Raw genomic sequence first — 16,481 nt, 5'->3', positions numbered from 1 at the left:
AGGTCACTTAAACTAAAAGTAAGTTATAAATGAATGTTGCCTGGATGGTGAAACTTTGGAAAGGTCAAAATGTAATATTTGTAGAGTGCAGTGACTTGTTACTGATATTTGAGTATACACACTCAGTCATAATACATTTGTTACCGTTGGCCATAGGTAGAATATTGAGAAATAAAACGGTTAGGCTGTAGGGCTGTTGTAATCTGTCTGCTAGTGTTGGACAAATAGTTGTTTTCTTTGTAGACTACTACATGATAACAGAAGATGAGTAGCTAATTAATAATTATTTATGTAAATATTCTTGTGGTGTTCAAATCTGTAATGATAGTAAGTTTATAGCTACATGTATGTAAAATATATATACAAGAATGTCCAATATCCAGAAAAAATACATTAAAAATACATTCTTTTCTGTGAAACCATAGACAGTGGAATGTCCCTTCCACTGTCTATGGTGAAACTAGGTGGAAATTCAGGCACTTTTCCAACTTATTAATACTACAGAGTATTATTTCACTTCATGAATTGCCAGAAAGTTGAACTGTGCATTGCATATATGTGCCTCAGATTGTGCATTGTATATACCTGCCTCAGATTATGTATGTGGCTATTATTGTGCATTATATAGCTGCCTCAAATAGTGCTTTGTAAATATGTTTCTCAGATTGTGCTTTGCATATGTGACCACAAAAGACTAATTTGACAGTCACATTTGTGGTTTTTAGAGTGATACACAAGCCAAATTACTAAATTGTTTATATATTTGGGCACCATCTTTTGACAAAAAAGGGGAAGATAGAATCTTCACACCTTTGATTTTGTAGATTTTCTGAAAGTCTCTTACTGTATAGTCTTTCTGTTGGCTTTGGAATGGTGACATGATATGAATGATAAATGATAACATACCTATCACAAATCTGATGTAATCACAATGAAGCCATAGAAATAACATTAGTCAGAAGTGCAGTAAAGTGTGGTACTCCATTTCCTGGTAACGGTAATCCTGTGTTGGTTTCATGTTTGTATGCAGATTGACAATAGGTGTATACTTTCAATAGTGAAACTATTCATGGAATTATAAAGGTCTGTGTAAAAATATTTGTATATATATTACACCAATTTGTAATATTTGAGGTAGTCTTTAATGAAGGCAGCTTGCAAATGTAGGTATGGAGGTAGTTTGTATACCAGATCTGTTGTATGTTAATACCTAGGAGGACCATGATGAAGACAGCTTAGGTGTGAAGGTAGTTTTTACATTCCAGTCAATATTTATGTAGTTAAGTCCATACACTTGACTGGCATACTTGCTTGAATACTGGGCAAATGACATTGTCAAGCCAAATAGCCAAGTTTTGGTGTAATTGTTATGCTCAATTACCTCCAGACTTATACAGCAAGATGTAGGAAGGACCTTTGATTGAAGGTCATTGAAGGATGAAATTAATTATGTTTGTAGTGTATGCTGTAATTACTGATAGTAATTAGAACAATTGTGTCAATATGTTGGCAAGTAGTAACAGATGTCTCTCTACTACTATAGATGTAATTTATACTGGTAAACACAGTGATGTATATAGTCAAAAGTTAACTTTGTATATAGTAGAATATGAAATTTCTAGGCAGAATCAGATAGATCTACCATCCAGCAACCGTAGTATACCAGCATTTGTGTTAATGGTACATACACATTGGTAAAATGTATAATATTCATTTCCTTGTCATTTCACCGTGATTCCCTCCAAATGTGTTGTCTGATGTAGGGGAAATTTTGAGTTTTACTAGATTTCTCCCTTTCTCTTGTTTTACAAATGAACTCTGACTCTGGATGAACGTTATTTTCCTCTTCTGTGGCTTTTATACAAATCAGCTATGTAAGTTTTACTAGATATCTCTCTTTCTCTTGCTTTGCAAATCAACTGGATGTATGAAATTCTTATCAGATTTCAAATTTCCCCCTCTCTGTGTGGTTTTACAAATCAGCTATCTATAAAGGTTCTACTGCATTTTTCCATTTCTCTTGCTTCAAAATTAAACTTGATAAATTTTACCAGATTTCCCCCTCTCTGTGGTTTTTACAAATCAACTATGTACCAGATTTCCCCCTCTCTGTGGTTTTTATAAATCAACTATGTACCAGATTTCCCCCTCGCTGTGGTTTTACAAATCAACCATGTATTAAAGCTTTACCAGGTTTCTTCTCCCCACTGCTTTGAAAGTTGTAGCAAAACATAGTCAACTTTGATATATGTTAAGCTTATTAAAACCTGTATTCATCTTTATCTCTTACGTAGTACATAACATTTCTTCAAGTTATATCAGATTGTTTGCTGTCAATTCAGCTTTTCTGTGTCAGTTCTACCTAGAAGTAAATTTATATCAGATCACGGTTTTCATTTCATTTTGTCGTGTAATCTTCAAATATAGACATTCCAGTCTTTATATCGATGGAAAGAGGCTTACAGTATTATTGACCTTTATGTTTTATAAAATATTAATGATCTGGAATAAGAAAAGAGTTTGTCAAACAAAATCAGAAATGATCTCTAATTCTGGTGATTTTGAATCTTTTAATACGACTAACGTATGTTTCTTAGAGCATACAGTCTTGTTACCGGGAAATAGACGATAGTGGGAAATGAACGATAGCGTGCAACTTTTGCTTGGATAAACATAATCCCAATGTCATTCCACTATTACTCAATTTTCTTATTGATTTCTCTTTTATTCAGTTAGAAATTAGATGTTAAAAGCCTTCCATTTTCTACCACATTTATGCCATTATCTCTTAATATAATCACAATAAATGACCAACATAGTGGTTTACGTTTGTGAATTTCACACAGGAGTACTTTCCATGGTATTCTCAGACTTACTTTGTTCAGTGTACAATTGCAGACCCCATGAATTTACAGTTCACATAAAACTGTACACATATTGACATGTACTATGTTTTTAATGGTGTACAATACTGTACATGTACATGTATACTCAGTAAATATTTGCTGGTGTATCATCTTCCCTTTTGTTGTTGCTATGGTTTGAGAGCCTCAGTTTCGTTTCTCGCAGTAAGGTTTGAGAACTGCAGTGTTATTGCTAAGGTTTGAGAACCTCAACAATTTTGATGAGGTTTGATAACCTCAGTGTTGCTTCTAAGGTTTGAGAACCTCATTGTTGTTGCTAAGGATTGAGAACCTCATTGTTGTTGCTAAGGTTTGAGAACCTCATTGTTGTTGCAATAGAATTTGTCCGTTTGACTATATGTTAGAAAGAGAGAGTAGAGAACAACTACGTGTAGAGTAACTAGACCTTAGTATAACCCTACTTTCTAAATATGAGCATACTTTGTACAGTATGCCAATCGCAACCACCTATGTAATATGCAATACAACACAGTATGCAATGCAGATTTTATTGTTTCTTAAAGGTTAGCAGTCGTTTGGGGATCACAGGATTGAATATCAAATGCCCAATGTGCACGAATAAATCAAGCAATATTTGTACTGTACTTCATGTATCACCATGAGGGGAAGCTGTAGGGTAAAATGTTTTATTTTTTAACCTTTCTCTTACTGCATTCACCTGCAGGGCTATTTAGCCTACGATAAATTAAAAATAACGTACAGTATATTTTGATAGTTACATGCAAATATACATTCTAGACTTTGCACACTCATAACTTAATACCATCTTGTGGTCAAGCCACATCACAGATAAGTCAAAATGTTGGAATTGTTGCAAATTTGCTGTTCCAAAGTAATGTAATTTCACTGTCTAAATATACGTTTGATTTGTACTTTTAGAAAAATCATTTTGGCAAAGTTGGCCTGTGTGAGTATCATCAGCTATATGAGGAGACATTTTCAAGTTATTGCAAAGTAATTCTCTCCTATGTTAAGCATCTATGAAGAGAGAAATTAGCAGCATCTTGAACCAATCTACCTACTAAACTAGCTGAATTACTAAATATCATGATTTTCAGGTCTTACTACACAATACATTTTGAAGAGGCTCTCCAAAGAAAGCACATAGAAGCATTTTGCCTGACCACTGGTCTATTTCAAGAAGACTAGTGAAGTATATGTAATGAGCATATTACCTGCATGTACCAAGTCAAAGCATTCACTCTACTGTGAAATGTGAAAAGCAACACGTTTTCTACACTAGCACACATGTAATGAATGCTATTTTGATCAACTGATTTCTACTGTAAAACCAGCTTGAGGTTCTTTTAAGATAAATGTACGTATCATGTATATGTAAGTTCAACCATAAAACCCCAGATTTGTTTTCGAATTATGCATTTTATTTTGAAACTTTCTTGATTTTAATAATAAGAACATCCCTATTTTCATATATAACCATATTAATCTACGTTGCTGGAATGGATTTTGCTTGTGGAGGTTGAAAAGCAGATCTGAAGTGAATAAGTATGTCAGGGTATGTGAACTCCATGACGCCATGGTTACGAAGTGCACGTAAGACCTGGGAAACCTACAAACATAATGATTTTGTACAGTTCTTAAAGTTTGGTGTAAGCCTGTTGGAACTTTGAAATGAATCAAATTTATTGTAATTTTGTGGGATGAATTAATACTTTATATAAAACATACATGTGTTTTTCAATATTTTGTCAAAATCTACCATGACTTGATATTTAGAATTATTCATCAGCACCATGTATTTTGAATATTTCTGCTTAAAATATGACATGCCTTGAGTTGTATGATAAATAGATTTTAGTTATGACCTATACAGTTGGAATATAGAACATCAGAACCCAGGGGAGCTTAAGATACAACCAGAACATCAGAACCCAGGGGAGCTAAAGATACAACCAGAACATCAGAACCCAGGGGAGCTAAAGATACAACCAGAACATCAGAACCCAGGGGAGCTAAAGGTATAACCAGAACATTAGAACCCAGGGGAGCTAGAGATACTGAAGACACTTTGCCATGAAAATCTACAGGAAAATAGAAGTAAATTCTCAAAATTTTACCTTTTTGGATGTAAAAATGTTTAGGGTCGGCGGGTCAGTTGGGTTATTGGAAACACACTATTTTATTTGGCCTTATATATTTTGTATAAATATAGTAGTTCTGAAGTTACAGTCTTCACAATTTACATATATTTTGGTGAAATCCGTCATCCCTCCTCAGCTAGATGTAAGTTATGCTGCAACCAAAGCAAAACATTTTCACTAATCTATAAAAAAATATCCTGTAATAAGCAAGCTAATAACATCAAGCTGATTTATAGAATATTTGTAGCATTTTTTTGAGTTGCATTATTAAAGAAGATATTAGTTTTATCATAATTATTGATCGGTAATTTGATCTGAGTAATTCTGTTTGAGCTGGCCAAGGTTATGACCTGTGTGACAAAGAGCTGTAGTTGTAGTTATTGATGGGTCAGCTTTTATATCAAGGATAATATAATTTTGCACCAATTTGAGTTCAAGCTGACAATACTAATATGATTATGAAAAGATGATTTGAAAATAGCAGTGCATATTGAGAGAAATTACCTGTGTATATTCTGATGTATTGTGCTATAAGCAATACAGTTTCATATGTATCAGTAATGGCAACTCACTTCAGTCCTGTATATTTTGTCTTTTGTTGTATATGTATGTAATAGTTTTGGAATTTTCACTGCTGGATGTACACATAGACTCCATGTATAAGTTCTATTTATTTCTATCTGTGGTAAATACAACGACCAATTGAGTGACCAACAGATCCAGGGTATAAACTAACTGACAGACTGACTGGTACACATAGAGAGTTTAACAGGCAGAGACAGACAGACAGACAGACAGACAGACAGACAGACAGACAGACAGACAGACAGACAAACAATCAGTAAGACAGTTAGATTCATACAGGCAGACAGACAGACAGACAGACACACACACACAGAGACAGACAGACAGACAGACAGACAGACAAACAAACAAACAAACAGTAAGACAGTTTGATTCATACAGACAGACAGACAGACAGACAGACAGACACACACACAGACAGAGACAGACAGACAGACAGACAGAGACAGACAGACAGACAGACACAGACAGTCAGAGACAGACAGACAGAGACAGACAGACAGACAGAGACAGACAGACAGACACAGACAGACAGACAGACACAGACAGACAGACAGACAGACAAACAGTAAGACAGTTTGATTCATACAGACAGACAGACAGGCAGACACACACACAGACAGACAGACAGACAGACACACACACAGACAGACAGACAGAGACAGACAGACAGACAGACAGACAGAGACAAACAGAGACAGACAGACAGACAGACAGACAGACAGACACAGACAAACAGTAAGACAGTTTGATTCATACAGGCAGAATCTGACTCTTGCATATAGGTAGAAACCAATGGACAAATCGATACACAGAAAGACATGGATAGACAGACAGTGATTGATAGACAGATTGAAGACAGACAGACGAACAGACAGACAGACAGACACACACACACACAGACAGATCAATGAATACAGGCAGAATCTGATGAATATAGATACAAAGACTTTTGATACATAGATTGTTTATGTACATGTACACATTACATGATGTATACAAATAGGCAGTGTCCATTGAATTTACCAATATTCTGATGGACAGACAAAGGTCAAAACAGACAGACAGACAGACAGACAGACAGACAGACAGACAGACAGACACAGACAGACAGACAGACAGACAGGCACAAACTAAAACTCATCCATATGAAATGAAATGACAGATCAAAACGATAAGCTTTGTGATGTAGGTTAAATAATGTCAACTTTACATATCTGGGTTAAACAATGAATTAAACCAAAGTGGGCCGTGTCAAAGCAATAAAATAGAAATAGGGTGATCAATGCAGACTTGGCAGACAGCTATATATCATGGTAATGTACTGTATAGTGTGATGGCCATATTAATGAGTTGAAACAATACATGTACAGTAACTCCTACCTCACAGGTACGAAATAGGGAAAACTGAACATATGTCTTATCAGGGGGCCTCTTGTGCACGTATGCATTGATGTTTGTCTATGCTAAGGTCTTACAACCCTGTGGCAGCAACAAATAATGAGATAAAATTTTATAGACTTTTTCCTCCGTTGAGGATATAACTCTCATAAAAAGCATAGGGAACCCAGATAGAGTATGTCTTCTCTACAACCCTTCCTCAGTGAAAACAGTTTATGGATGGTAGTTGAAACTCAGGAGTGTTTGTACATGTATAATGTATGTCTTAAATCTACAAGGACAACAGAAATGAAAATCTGGTCAAATTCTAAAAGAAAACACCTACACATAAGTTGATATAATGGTCATTTTTGAGGATAAATATATGGTAAAAACCTCACTAAAAACACTATATTTAGGTGGTCTTAGACACTTCAGTGTTTCTGATGATGTAATTCAGAACTGCTATGCTAATAGAAAAACGTAGGTGTCTTTAATATTGAGGATGTGGTTGTTTCAATGATTTTCATTACAAAATGTGTTTTAAAGATCTACAATATTTAGCCTAGAATCCAGGCTATTGGGGATTTGGCACTTTTGTATTCCCCATACTGAATTCAAAACCACCAACCGCATGGATTCTAGGCTATACAATATTGTGAACCCAATGATAAAGTGATAATGTGTGCATTATATCCATATTGACACTGTCTAGGGTGATTTGTTAGTTTTATGATGTGCGTGTTCAAGTCTACTGAATTTAATACCCCCCATCATCAAATTATTGATCGTAGTGCATGCAATATTACTATTAGCGTGGAATTGATGATCACCTTTGGCAAGTACAAAGATCTACAAATGTACAATACATGTAGATGTTAAGTGTCATGAAATGGACAGAGTTTCAGGTGAATGCAATAGAATCTATGGTGATCATTTAGTATTTTGCCTAATGCCAGTCATATTAAAAATCTAGTAAATTTATAGTTCTGATTAGTAGAATTTGATATTCACTGGTTTTGAATCTCTAGGCTAGAACATTCTTGATGAATGTTTTGATGTTTTTAATTAAGTTAAAACTCAGAAATCCATGTATTAGGGTTTAAAAGAGATTTAGTCACAGAAGGAGTTGACAAATGTAGACTCTACAATCTTTCAGAGGTTGGAGACAGTGAGAAGCCCAGGAACCTCAATTTCAAATCCTTGCATAAAGTAGAACACCAGTTTAACAACAGAGCAAACTTCACTGTTGTTCACATTTCACTGTGTATGAAGTGTAAACTCCTTAAGTGGTGTACAAATGTATAGACATGTTCTTCAGTATTTCTGTCCAACAGACATGATTTCAGTATTTCTCTCTGACACTCACATTGATCACACATTGAGCAGAACTTGACCATAAGTAGAATACATGTATGTTGTCAAAATACATTAGAACTGTTTGCTATAACATACTATAAATCTATTAGGTCTCCAAAATGACATCAATGACAAGTTTATGGTAATAAATGGTTAAATAATGACAATAATCATACTATATATGAAGTAAGCATTCTTACTATGCCATGGTAATCATACCCCCCTGCACACTGAGCCTTGGTAATCATAACCTTTACACTAAGTTCCATCTGACATTCAAGTTGAAATATTGATGTAGATGCAGTTCATTATATCTACTGGTGGAATTTTGTGGTATCCAACCAGAACAAACATACATGCACAGACAGACAGACAGACAGACAGACAGACATATTCATTTGCTCATACACCTCTCTGCATATACATTTGTACACATGCACATACATGTGTACACATGCACACATACATGTACATGCATGGACACAAAAAATATTACACTGAGACTGTTAAAAAAGTATAATTTCTGTCATATTAGAAGAACTGTATGTAAATTCCTTCTTCAATTTCGATGGTAGTTCCAAAAGATGATGGACTACATGCCTCATTTATAGTTGAACATAGACAGACTTGTTGATAGAACCACACAATAATTGATTGCAATACATCAAAGGTTTTGTCAGTCGGCATCTAAACAAAACAGACAGTTTTGGAGCATGAGAAATTGTTTGACCAAATTCATCCAGACTGTCTATTTTGATGTAGTCTTAATTATGTTGTAGTTAGTGAAATGTTATGCTGTTCACTGAGTTTCTTTCTCTGTCAATATGAAACTTTGAAATGGTAATGTTTTGATGAGTGATGTGTTTGCATTATACCAGAGAAAAGTGTAACTGATTGAATACAGTTTCTCATTAACCACTGGCATGTCTATTCAAAATTGTGTGAGTGTGGCTTTTGCAGATTGACGTTGCATGATGAAAATGTGCAATGTTTGAAGGGTGCGTGACTACTAGACAAAGATTTGCTAAAGCTGTGTTTCGTGTTTAAAGGTTTAAAGGTTTCGTCATAATCTTTTAAGATATTCTTAACATGATAATGTGTTGTATGTATTGAAATTGTGAAGAACTTTAAGATGTACTGTAGTATCATGTCATGCATTATACTTGGACATTGATGCTGCATTCCATATTTGGACATTTTGTGCAATATTCCTTATTTGGACATAGTGCCAAATACTATATTTGGACATGAATCTACAATCCATATTTTGACATAGTTTGACATTTTTTGAACATATTGCCATATGTCACATTTGGACATTTTGACACTTCCCATATTTGGACATTCCATATTTGGACATTCCATATTTGGACATCATGTGCCATATTCCATATATGAACAAAATGTGCCATCTACCATATTTGGACATAGTGCCCAGTTCTATATTCTGATTTCATTTTGTGTGCTAGAATGCTTGATACAGAAAATGATTACTGTGCTATGAATGCATTCTTTTCTATTAAAGTGAGGGAAGATTATGACGATGTTATTTTGTATTAATTTCCTTACTCTGCAAACTGACCTAGTTTTACGGTATGACGATGCATTTGTTTGATAGTTGAATTTAGTATTAAGAAATAGATAGGAAAGTTTATTGCTGACGTAAAAAAGACTCTTAAAAGTGTAGATAGTGCAACAGTTCATTTACTGCACAAAATCTTATCCTGTAACTAATCGGATTGTAGCATTAAGCTCAAAGATACATTCTGGCATTTTTGCATCATGCATACAAGGAAAGCAGGTATGGTGATAAGATGGAACTGACCTACATAACTAAATGTGTGCATTGTATTTTAAGAGTAAGTAGCCTGATTTGCATGTGGGTTGATATCTATATATCAAAATAATTGCAAATAAAAGAAATTTGATCTCTTTTTACCTATTGAAAGTTCTGTGTAACCCAGTTCTGATTGATATGGTGGCTTATTATCAAAAAGTACATTCCAGAAATTGGAGCATATCAAAAGTACAAATTTATATACTTTCTGTGTACTTTTCCCTCTGTACATCTAATATTGATATAGTAACCCAATTCTTTGTAGTATATTTGATGACGTATATTGAAAATAGCTTTAAAGAAATTGGACTCCCTAAACATTTAAAGTTCTTAAACATCCTCTAGGTTCCTTGTAGTCTGTAAGGTATGCCGTGATGGGGCGCCCTCACACATTGGCCATCCCCTCCCATTGAGAGAGAGGAGGAGGCCAGTGAGGGCGGAACGTCACGACACGACGTATCTTACAGTCTAGGTTCCTTTCACCTTGGTGTATTAAAGCAAGCATCATGAGGTCAGTGAATACATTAAAGTGTCCAGTGAAAGGTTATTGTATACTATTATAGAAGGTCAGGAGAGAAGAAGTGTAACAACTGATTAGACATGTGTATGTGATTCCCAAGATAGTATAGACATACATCAATACTTGTTTTAGTGGGAAAATTGTGTTTTTGTATCATTTGAACTAAAATTGTGACTTCATTGACTTGATGAGTAGGATTAAAGTATGAGTAAAGGTGTTTGGTTTTAATAATTTAGAATTAAGTACAATGTAAGTCCAAAAGGGAAGGTATTCAGTTATTTCATCAGATGATGCACTCAGTCCCAGAGTAATTCACACTTAGATATTAAATAGGATATATGTATTCCAATTATATTATTATATTTTGAACATTTTATCATCAATTCATCCATTTTAGTGTAACTTCATATCTTATCCTTTGTTGTGATGGCTCAGAAAATTTCTTTAATCAATATTAATTGTGTATTTGTATATGCATTATTGTCCTGCAAATGCAAATATTGTACTAAGTAACTGGAGCTTTACTGTAATTTAAGCCTCGTCTGTTAATATAAAGAAGCGGTTACTAAAGTTTCAGCCAAGCCTCTGGTACATGCATGTATGATACAAATGTATATGTCCTTTCATGCTTATGTTTCCCAACTTTGTTTGACCATAGACACGTCAAATACACATGTCCCACATACACTATAAAAAACTGTACTCAGTACTCAGTAATGTACTCAGTCCAATGAACTTATAAATAGCTGATGTTTCAGGAATAACCCTTCTATCAGTGAAAGCCTAACACTTTTGAAAGTGTAGGCAATCTATGATGTTATAACATATACACTGTACATGTACTTTGATTGTCCAATATCAATTTAACCAATTTTGATCATTTCAAATACACAGTTTCCTAAAAAAAGCCCAGTGTTATACAAGATTTTGGTGAATTTCTGTACCCAAGTATCTTAGATGTACTGTGGAAAAGAACAGTGACAATCAAGGTTTCAGCATACCTAGAGAGTCACAAACAGTCACTGTAGAAAGAACGATTTGGTTGAACAACAATAAAAGATAGCTGTGCAAGTGTTCCATATCCTGCCCAGCACATTTATATATATCAAAATATGTCACAAGTATTTTTTCTATTTTATGCTTTTGGCCAAAGTTCAAAATCTTAAAGCAATATCTGAGACATTATGTTTTAACTTTGCTGATAATAAATACTTCGTTTTACATGATTAAGTATGTTATGAATTAAGTAGGTAAGAATTTTAATCAAGTAAAGTTGCAGTTTTAACAGCTTGTTAAGCCATTAATATTAGTATACAACACATTACGAAAATTAAACTGTAGTGAAAAATTATGTCTTTTAAGAATTGATAGCATCGCCAAGCTATTTGTAACGTCAAATTATATTACATAGCATTAGCTAATTCCTACCGCCGCGGAGGAAAAAAACCATCTTAAAATATGCTTTATTGAAGTGGTATTCAGGTTAAGTAAATTATTATATGTATACATTCAAGTGGAATAGGCCACTTAGAAGTTTATGCTCTAGTGATATATACATGTACTACTCTTGAGTTTGTTTTGCTTGTGAAGAACAAATCAACACTAGCTAGTGAGGTGTGAAGTATAACTAATTGAGTTCGGCCATTTTCCCTTTGTTGGCATACCAAAATGTTGAACTTTAAACGTGCGGAAATCAAAGCAGTACTTCATGAGAAGTACTGTCAATCATTTCCATCAACATCTGTTTGCTTGGAATTCAATATCAATATACTAGAGAACATGTGGCTTTCAGTCCGACAAGTGTCACCTATAAACGATGACATTGTGATGATTTTGCATGTGTATTATTGTTATGAATGGGACCATAGATGGAGTTTACTTTCACCAAAGTGTGATGACTTTCAGATTAAGTGAAATTGGAGTGTGAAGTCTTTTAAATGCATACAATATTTAAGTAAAAACATGGTTGGTGGATAATGATGCATTTTCAACTGGTTTTACTGATGACTCTCAGATGTAGTGACATCGGAGCATAATTAAATACTTGTATATTTCCTTGTCCTTTTAATGTATGAACACAGTTGGGGACAAAACATAATTCCAACACGTTAAATAATGAAGACTCTCAGATGAAGCTCATTTGGAATAAAGTTATTTTCCTTATTCTTTTTGATGAAATGAAATGTAATGAAATCAAATCAAATCAAATCAAATGAAACAAAAACACAGTTGGTGGACTGGAATATATTTTCACGTAAACTACTGCTGGCTTATCACATGAAGTGAATTAGTAAGAAATCTGATATTTTCATAAATTTTTAATAGATGCATACACTTTACGATGTAATTGAAACTTAACAGCTGGTAAACTTAAATTCCTTTAAAAAAATAATCACATATTAAGCTAGTATATACATACAGAGGTACATGTAAATCTAACTGAAGCATAAATTTCACAGAAAACCAAAATGCAAGCTGGCTTGAATTCATATAAACTTGTATCTCCAATGTTAATTAATATCTTTCCTTCATGGATCCTTGTTAATTTACTACTATCACTAAGCCACTGTTGTTGGTTTTGGCTGTATACAACTAATGGCCTAGATAAAGCTGAAGTCATATCTTCCTGTGTCGTGTGACCCCCCTCGATACATCCAGTAATGGAATGGCCCATATTTATTATGCTAGTCACATGATCAGGACAATTTGATAAACAGTAGAATGAAGAAGACATCTGAGCCCTGAGCTAATTTGAATGTGACACAGTCTTTGGTATTCAGTTATGCATGTCTATTCTATGCAAGGCAAGTCAGGAGATATCCAGTAAGTTGTTGTGTTAGGGGCCCAAGTCATTCTAAGTCTGGGTCGAAGATTTGCCACTGTTGTCATTCACATTCTTGTTTGTTTTCCTTGATGGAATTTTCAATTTACCATCCCTGTCTGAGGTATGTGGTAATTAATAATCAATTTCAATATTTTTCAATCAAAACAGATGCAATTAAGTGATGTATTTGGAAGACCTGTGTTCGTTTTTTAAGTTGTTTTTTTTATTGCCCTGTATGACTTTCATAATGACCTTACAACCTGGCCCCCTGCCTGACTGATGTCTGGCTTACATGATAGATTCCACTTAGCATTAGCTGTGATACTAGGCATAAAATACCATGCTTAGATTGCCAACTTCCTGTGAGATAGTGATGGCACTTGGATAGATTTCCAAGTTAATATACAATTAATATACAGAAAAGACAGTTCTGCCAATAAGTGGATATTTTATTGCCATGCCATTAATACTCTTAAAGTAATTTCCAACGATCCAACTTTCGTTTTGTATACCATCAACACATTCATATTATTCATAGCATTTTCCTTGTTATGTATTTTATGATATGACTGAGATATTACATAAATGTTCATTCACAGTGCAAAGAGTTTAAACTAGTAACAGACAGCATATAAAGTAATATTGCATTTCATCGTCCAACTGTGATAAAAGTTTAATGTCTTATACATGTTTAAATGCTTTGGTGGGAACATTTATTGTTCATATACTTTTATTTTTCATGTATATTACCACTTCTGCGTGCACAGTACACACAATTTCAAATAATGGTTAATTTGTGTGTTTAAAGAGACTTAAAAATGGTGAATGTGCGATAAGTCTGTTTGTTGCTGGTAGTTTTAAATGACATGACACTGTCAATATTTTGAGTTCCGGTGGTAGAGTTATTTATAAAGGAACACTTAAAAAATATTGCAGTGCATAAAAAGAAAAAATAATTGTTTACTGGTATAAACAAATGATTTTTTTCTAGCAGTTTTCTGCCTGCTAAGGGTATCTCAACCTCTGTTCGATACATATATCTTGAAAACTTTTTATAAGTTTTATCACTTTTGTACCAAACATTTCACATTTGCGCATTCATGAAGATAATTATTTCTCTCATCAGTGTCTGAAGGTGCAATAAAGTTACAGAAAAAGATAAAATTTTGTTTTAAATATATTAAGGCCAAATTTGGTCATTACTGAACTATTGTAATGATTTTATTAGGCAGGATTAAGATTACTTGGACAGATAAACCATGTTACACTTCATACCATGTTTTCTATTGTGCTGTTAAAAGTTACAAATAAAATTTGTATAATGAGTTTGAAAGAAGTAATTTGTTTAATAAATTTGCTGACTAAAAATTGAGGCAACACAAATATTTCAATGTCAAGGTTGTATAGTGGAGATATTTTAGGTACTAACCATCAAAGTATAAATGGCATTTCAATGGCTGAAACCGTGTGAATTACAGTTGTATGTAAATATAAGATAAAACTATTGTAACAGGTGGGTACCAGGAGGTTACCATAGGTTGAAGTTCAAATCTGAAAAGTATGTTGACGAATAAAATCAAAGTAAATTTTAAGCTATCCACAATATGTTTTACTATTTCACAATTTCATCTGTTTAATAGTTGTATTGCTTTTAGTATGTTTCTGCAAAAATATGTTGAGGTATTTTTGCAAAACACTGTTTTTTTTGCACTTGACAACTTTATCCTAGGTTGTAATTGTACAAATATTAAGATTAACTGTTTTAGAAACTTTGGTATGGAAATAATCATACAGTGAAATGACATGAAGTACCATACATTTATGTATACAAAAATCGTTGGCAAATTTTTTTCCAAATTTCTGGAATTTTTGCCACGTCTCAACTTTAATATAGACCATAATAATGGAAATGATTGTATTATGTAAATTTAAGTCAAAATTTTGAACGAAAATGTATTATATTCATTTAAATTATAAATATTGTATATCCATACTTTCTCATGTTTGTCTGCTAGTGAAGGTGTTACACAACTGCAGACATGTCATATTTTGTGAGAAATGACATGTATTTTTGGTTCATAGATAAAGAAAATTTCTATGTACTGAGTAAAAATTATTGGGAAATCTAATTTCATATTTTCACTAAATAAGATTTATTGTTAGCATTAATTTTCTGAGGAGTGTTCTACATTATATTTTGTGAGATGTAAAATCTGATTCTTGATAGAACATGTCTAATAGTTCACAATTGGCATATTAATGATATCAGTTGTCAAAATCTAGTATTATGTTTCAATGTCATGGTAATCCAAATGATGCATGTATTGTACGTGACAGATTACACTTGTTGATAATGAAATAATGGAGTTATGAAATCAGAAAACTAAAATGATTGGCAGTTACTCCATATTGTTATGGTAAATAGCATACAAGTGTTAATTATTAGTTATTGCTTACTGTACAGTTTAAAGTTGTTATTATAGAATCAAACCAAATAAGTGTTATCATAACATGTCACTCAACTTCTATGTTTAGCTTTTCTGACTCTATGCAGTATGTTTGTTATTTTTACCTGCCCTGTGGAAGTAGCTTCACTAAGCTTGTTTTGTCATGCTGAATATTGCTATGTGGGGCAAATATTTTCAATGGTTGCTAATTTTGGCTTTTTTGTTCCATATCGACATCATTTCATTGTCATCTTAAACCGTTGCAGTAATTCTTAACAGACACCCCATACTCATTATTCATTGCGTCAGCAGAAAAATGTGTTTTTGCTTACGAGAATGCACCATTTCCTTTGTGTGCATACGTGTACACTGGGCAGGAAAGGACAAACCTACATACTCACTTCAGCTGTTGTCACAAATACCCTGGTTAGTTTTGTGTACTCGTAAGTATTATTTAGTACAGTTCCTACATTTGCTGACCTGGTGATTCTTGTACAGAGCTA

General features: G+C 33.6%; 1 protein-coding gene across 3 annotated transcripts in view; it reads left to right on the top strand.

The window, feature by feature from the left end:
* The window catches only part of LOC144438548 (uncharacterized), a 158,672-nt gene that overhangs the window by 47,646 nt on the left and 94,545 nt on the right, over nucleotides 1-16,481 (top strand). Inside the window, exon 1 of one of the 3 annotated variants that reach the window (XM_078127626.1) lies at nucleotides 13,509-13,652. The exons of the other annotated variants lie outside the window; for them this stretch is intronic. The gene's annotated coding sequence lies outside the window, so the exon portion shown is untranslated. Of the gene's footprint in view, nucleotides 1-13,508; nucleotides 13,653-16,481 lie in introns of those variants that run through there. 3 annotated transcript variants of the gene reach the window in all.

Source organism: Glandiceps talaboti, chromosome 8, assembly GCF_964340395.1.
Source record: "Glandiceps talaboti chromosome 8, keGlaTala1.1, whole genome shotgun sequence".
Lineage (NCBI taxonomy): Eukaryota > Metazoa > Hemichordata > Enteropneusta > Spengelidae > Glandiceps > Glandiceps talaboti.
Note: the sequence above shows the minus strand (reverse complement) of the source record. Positions and strands in the feature narration are given on the sequence as shown.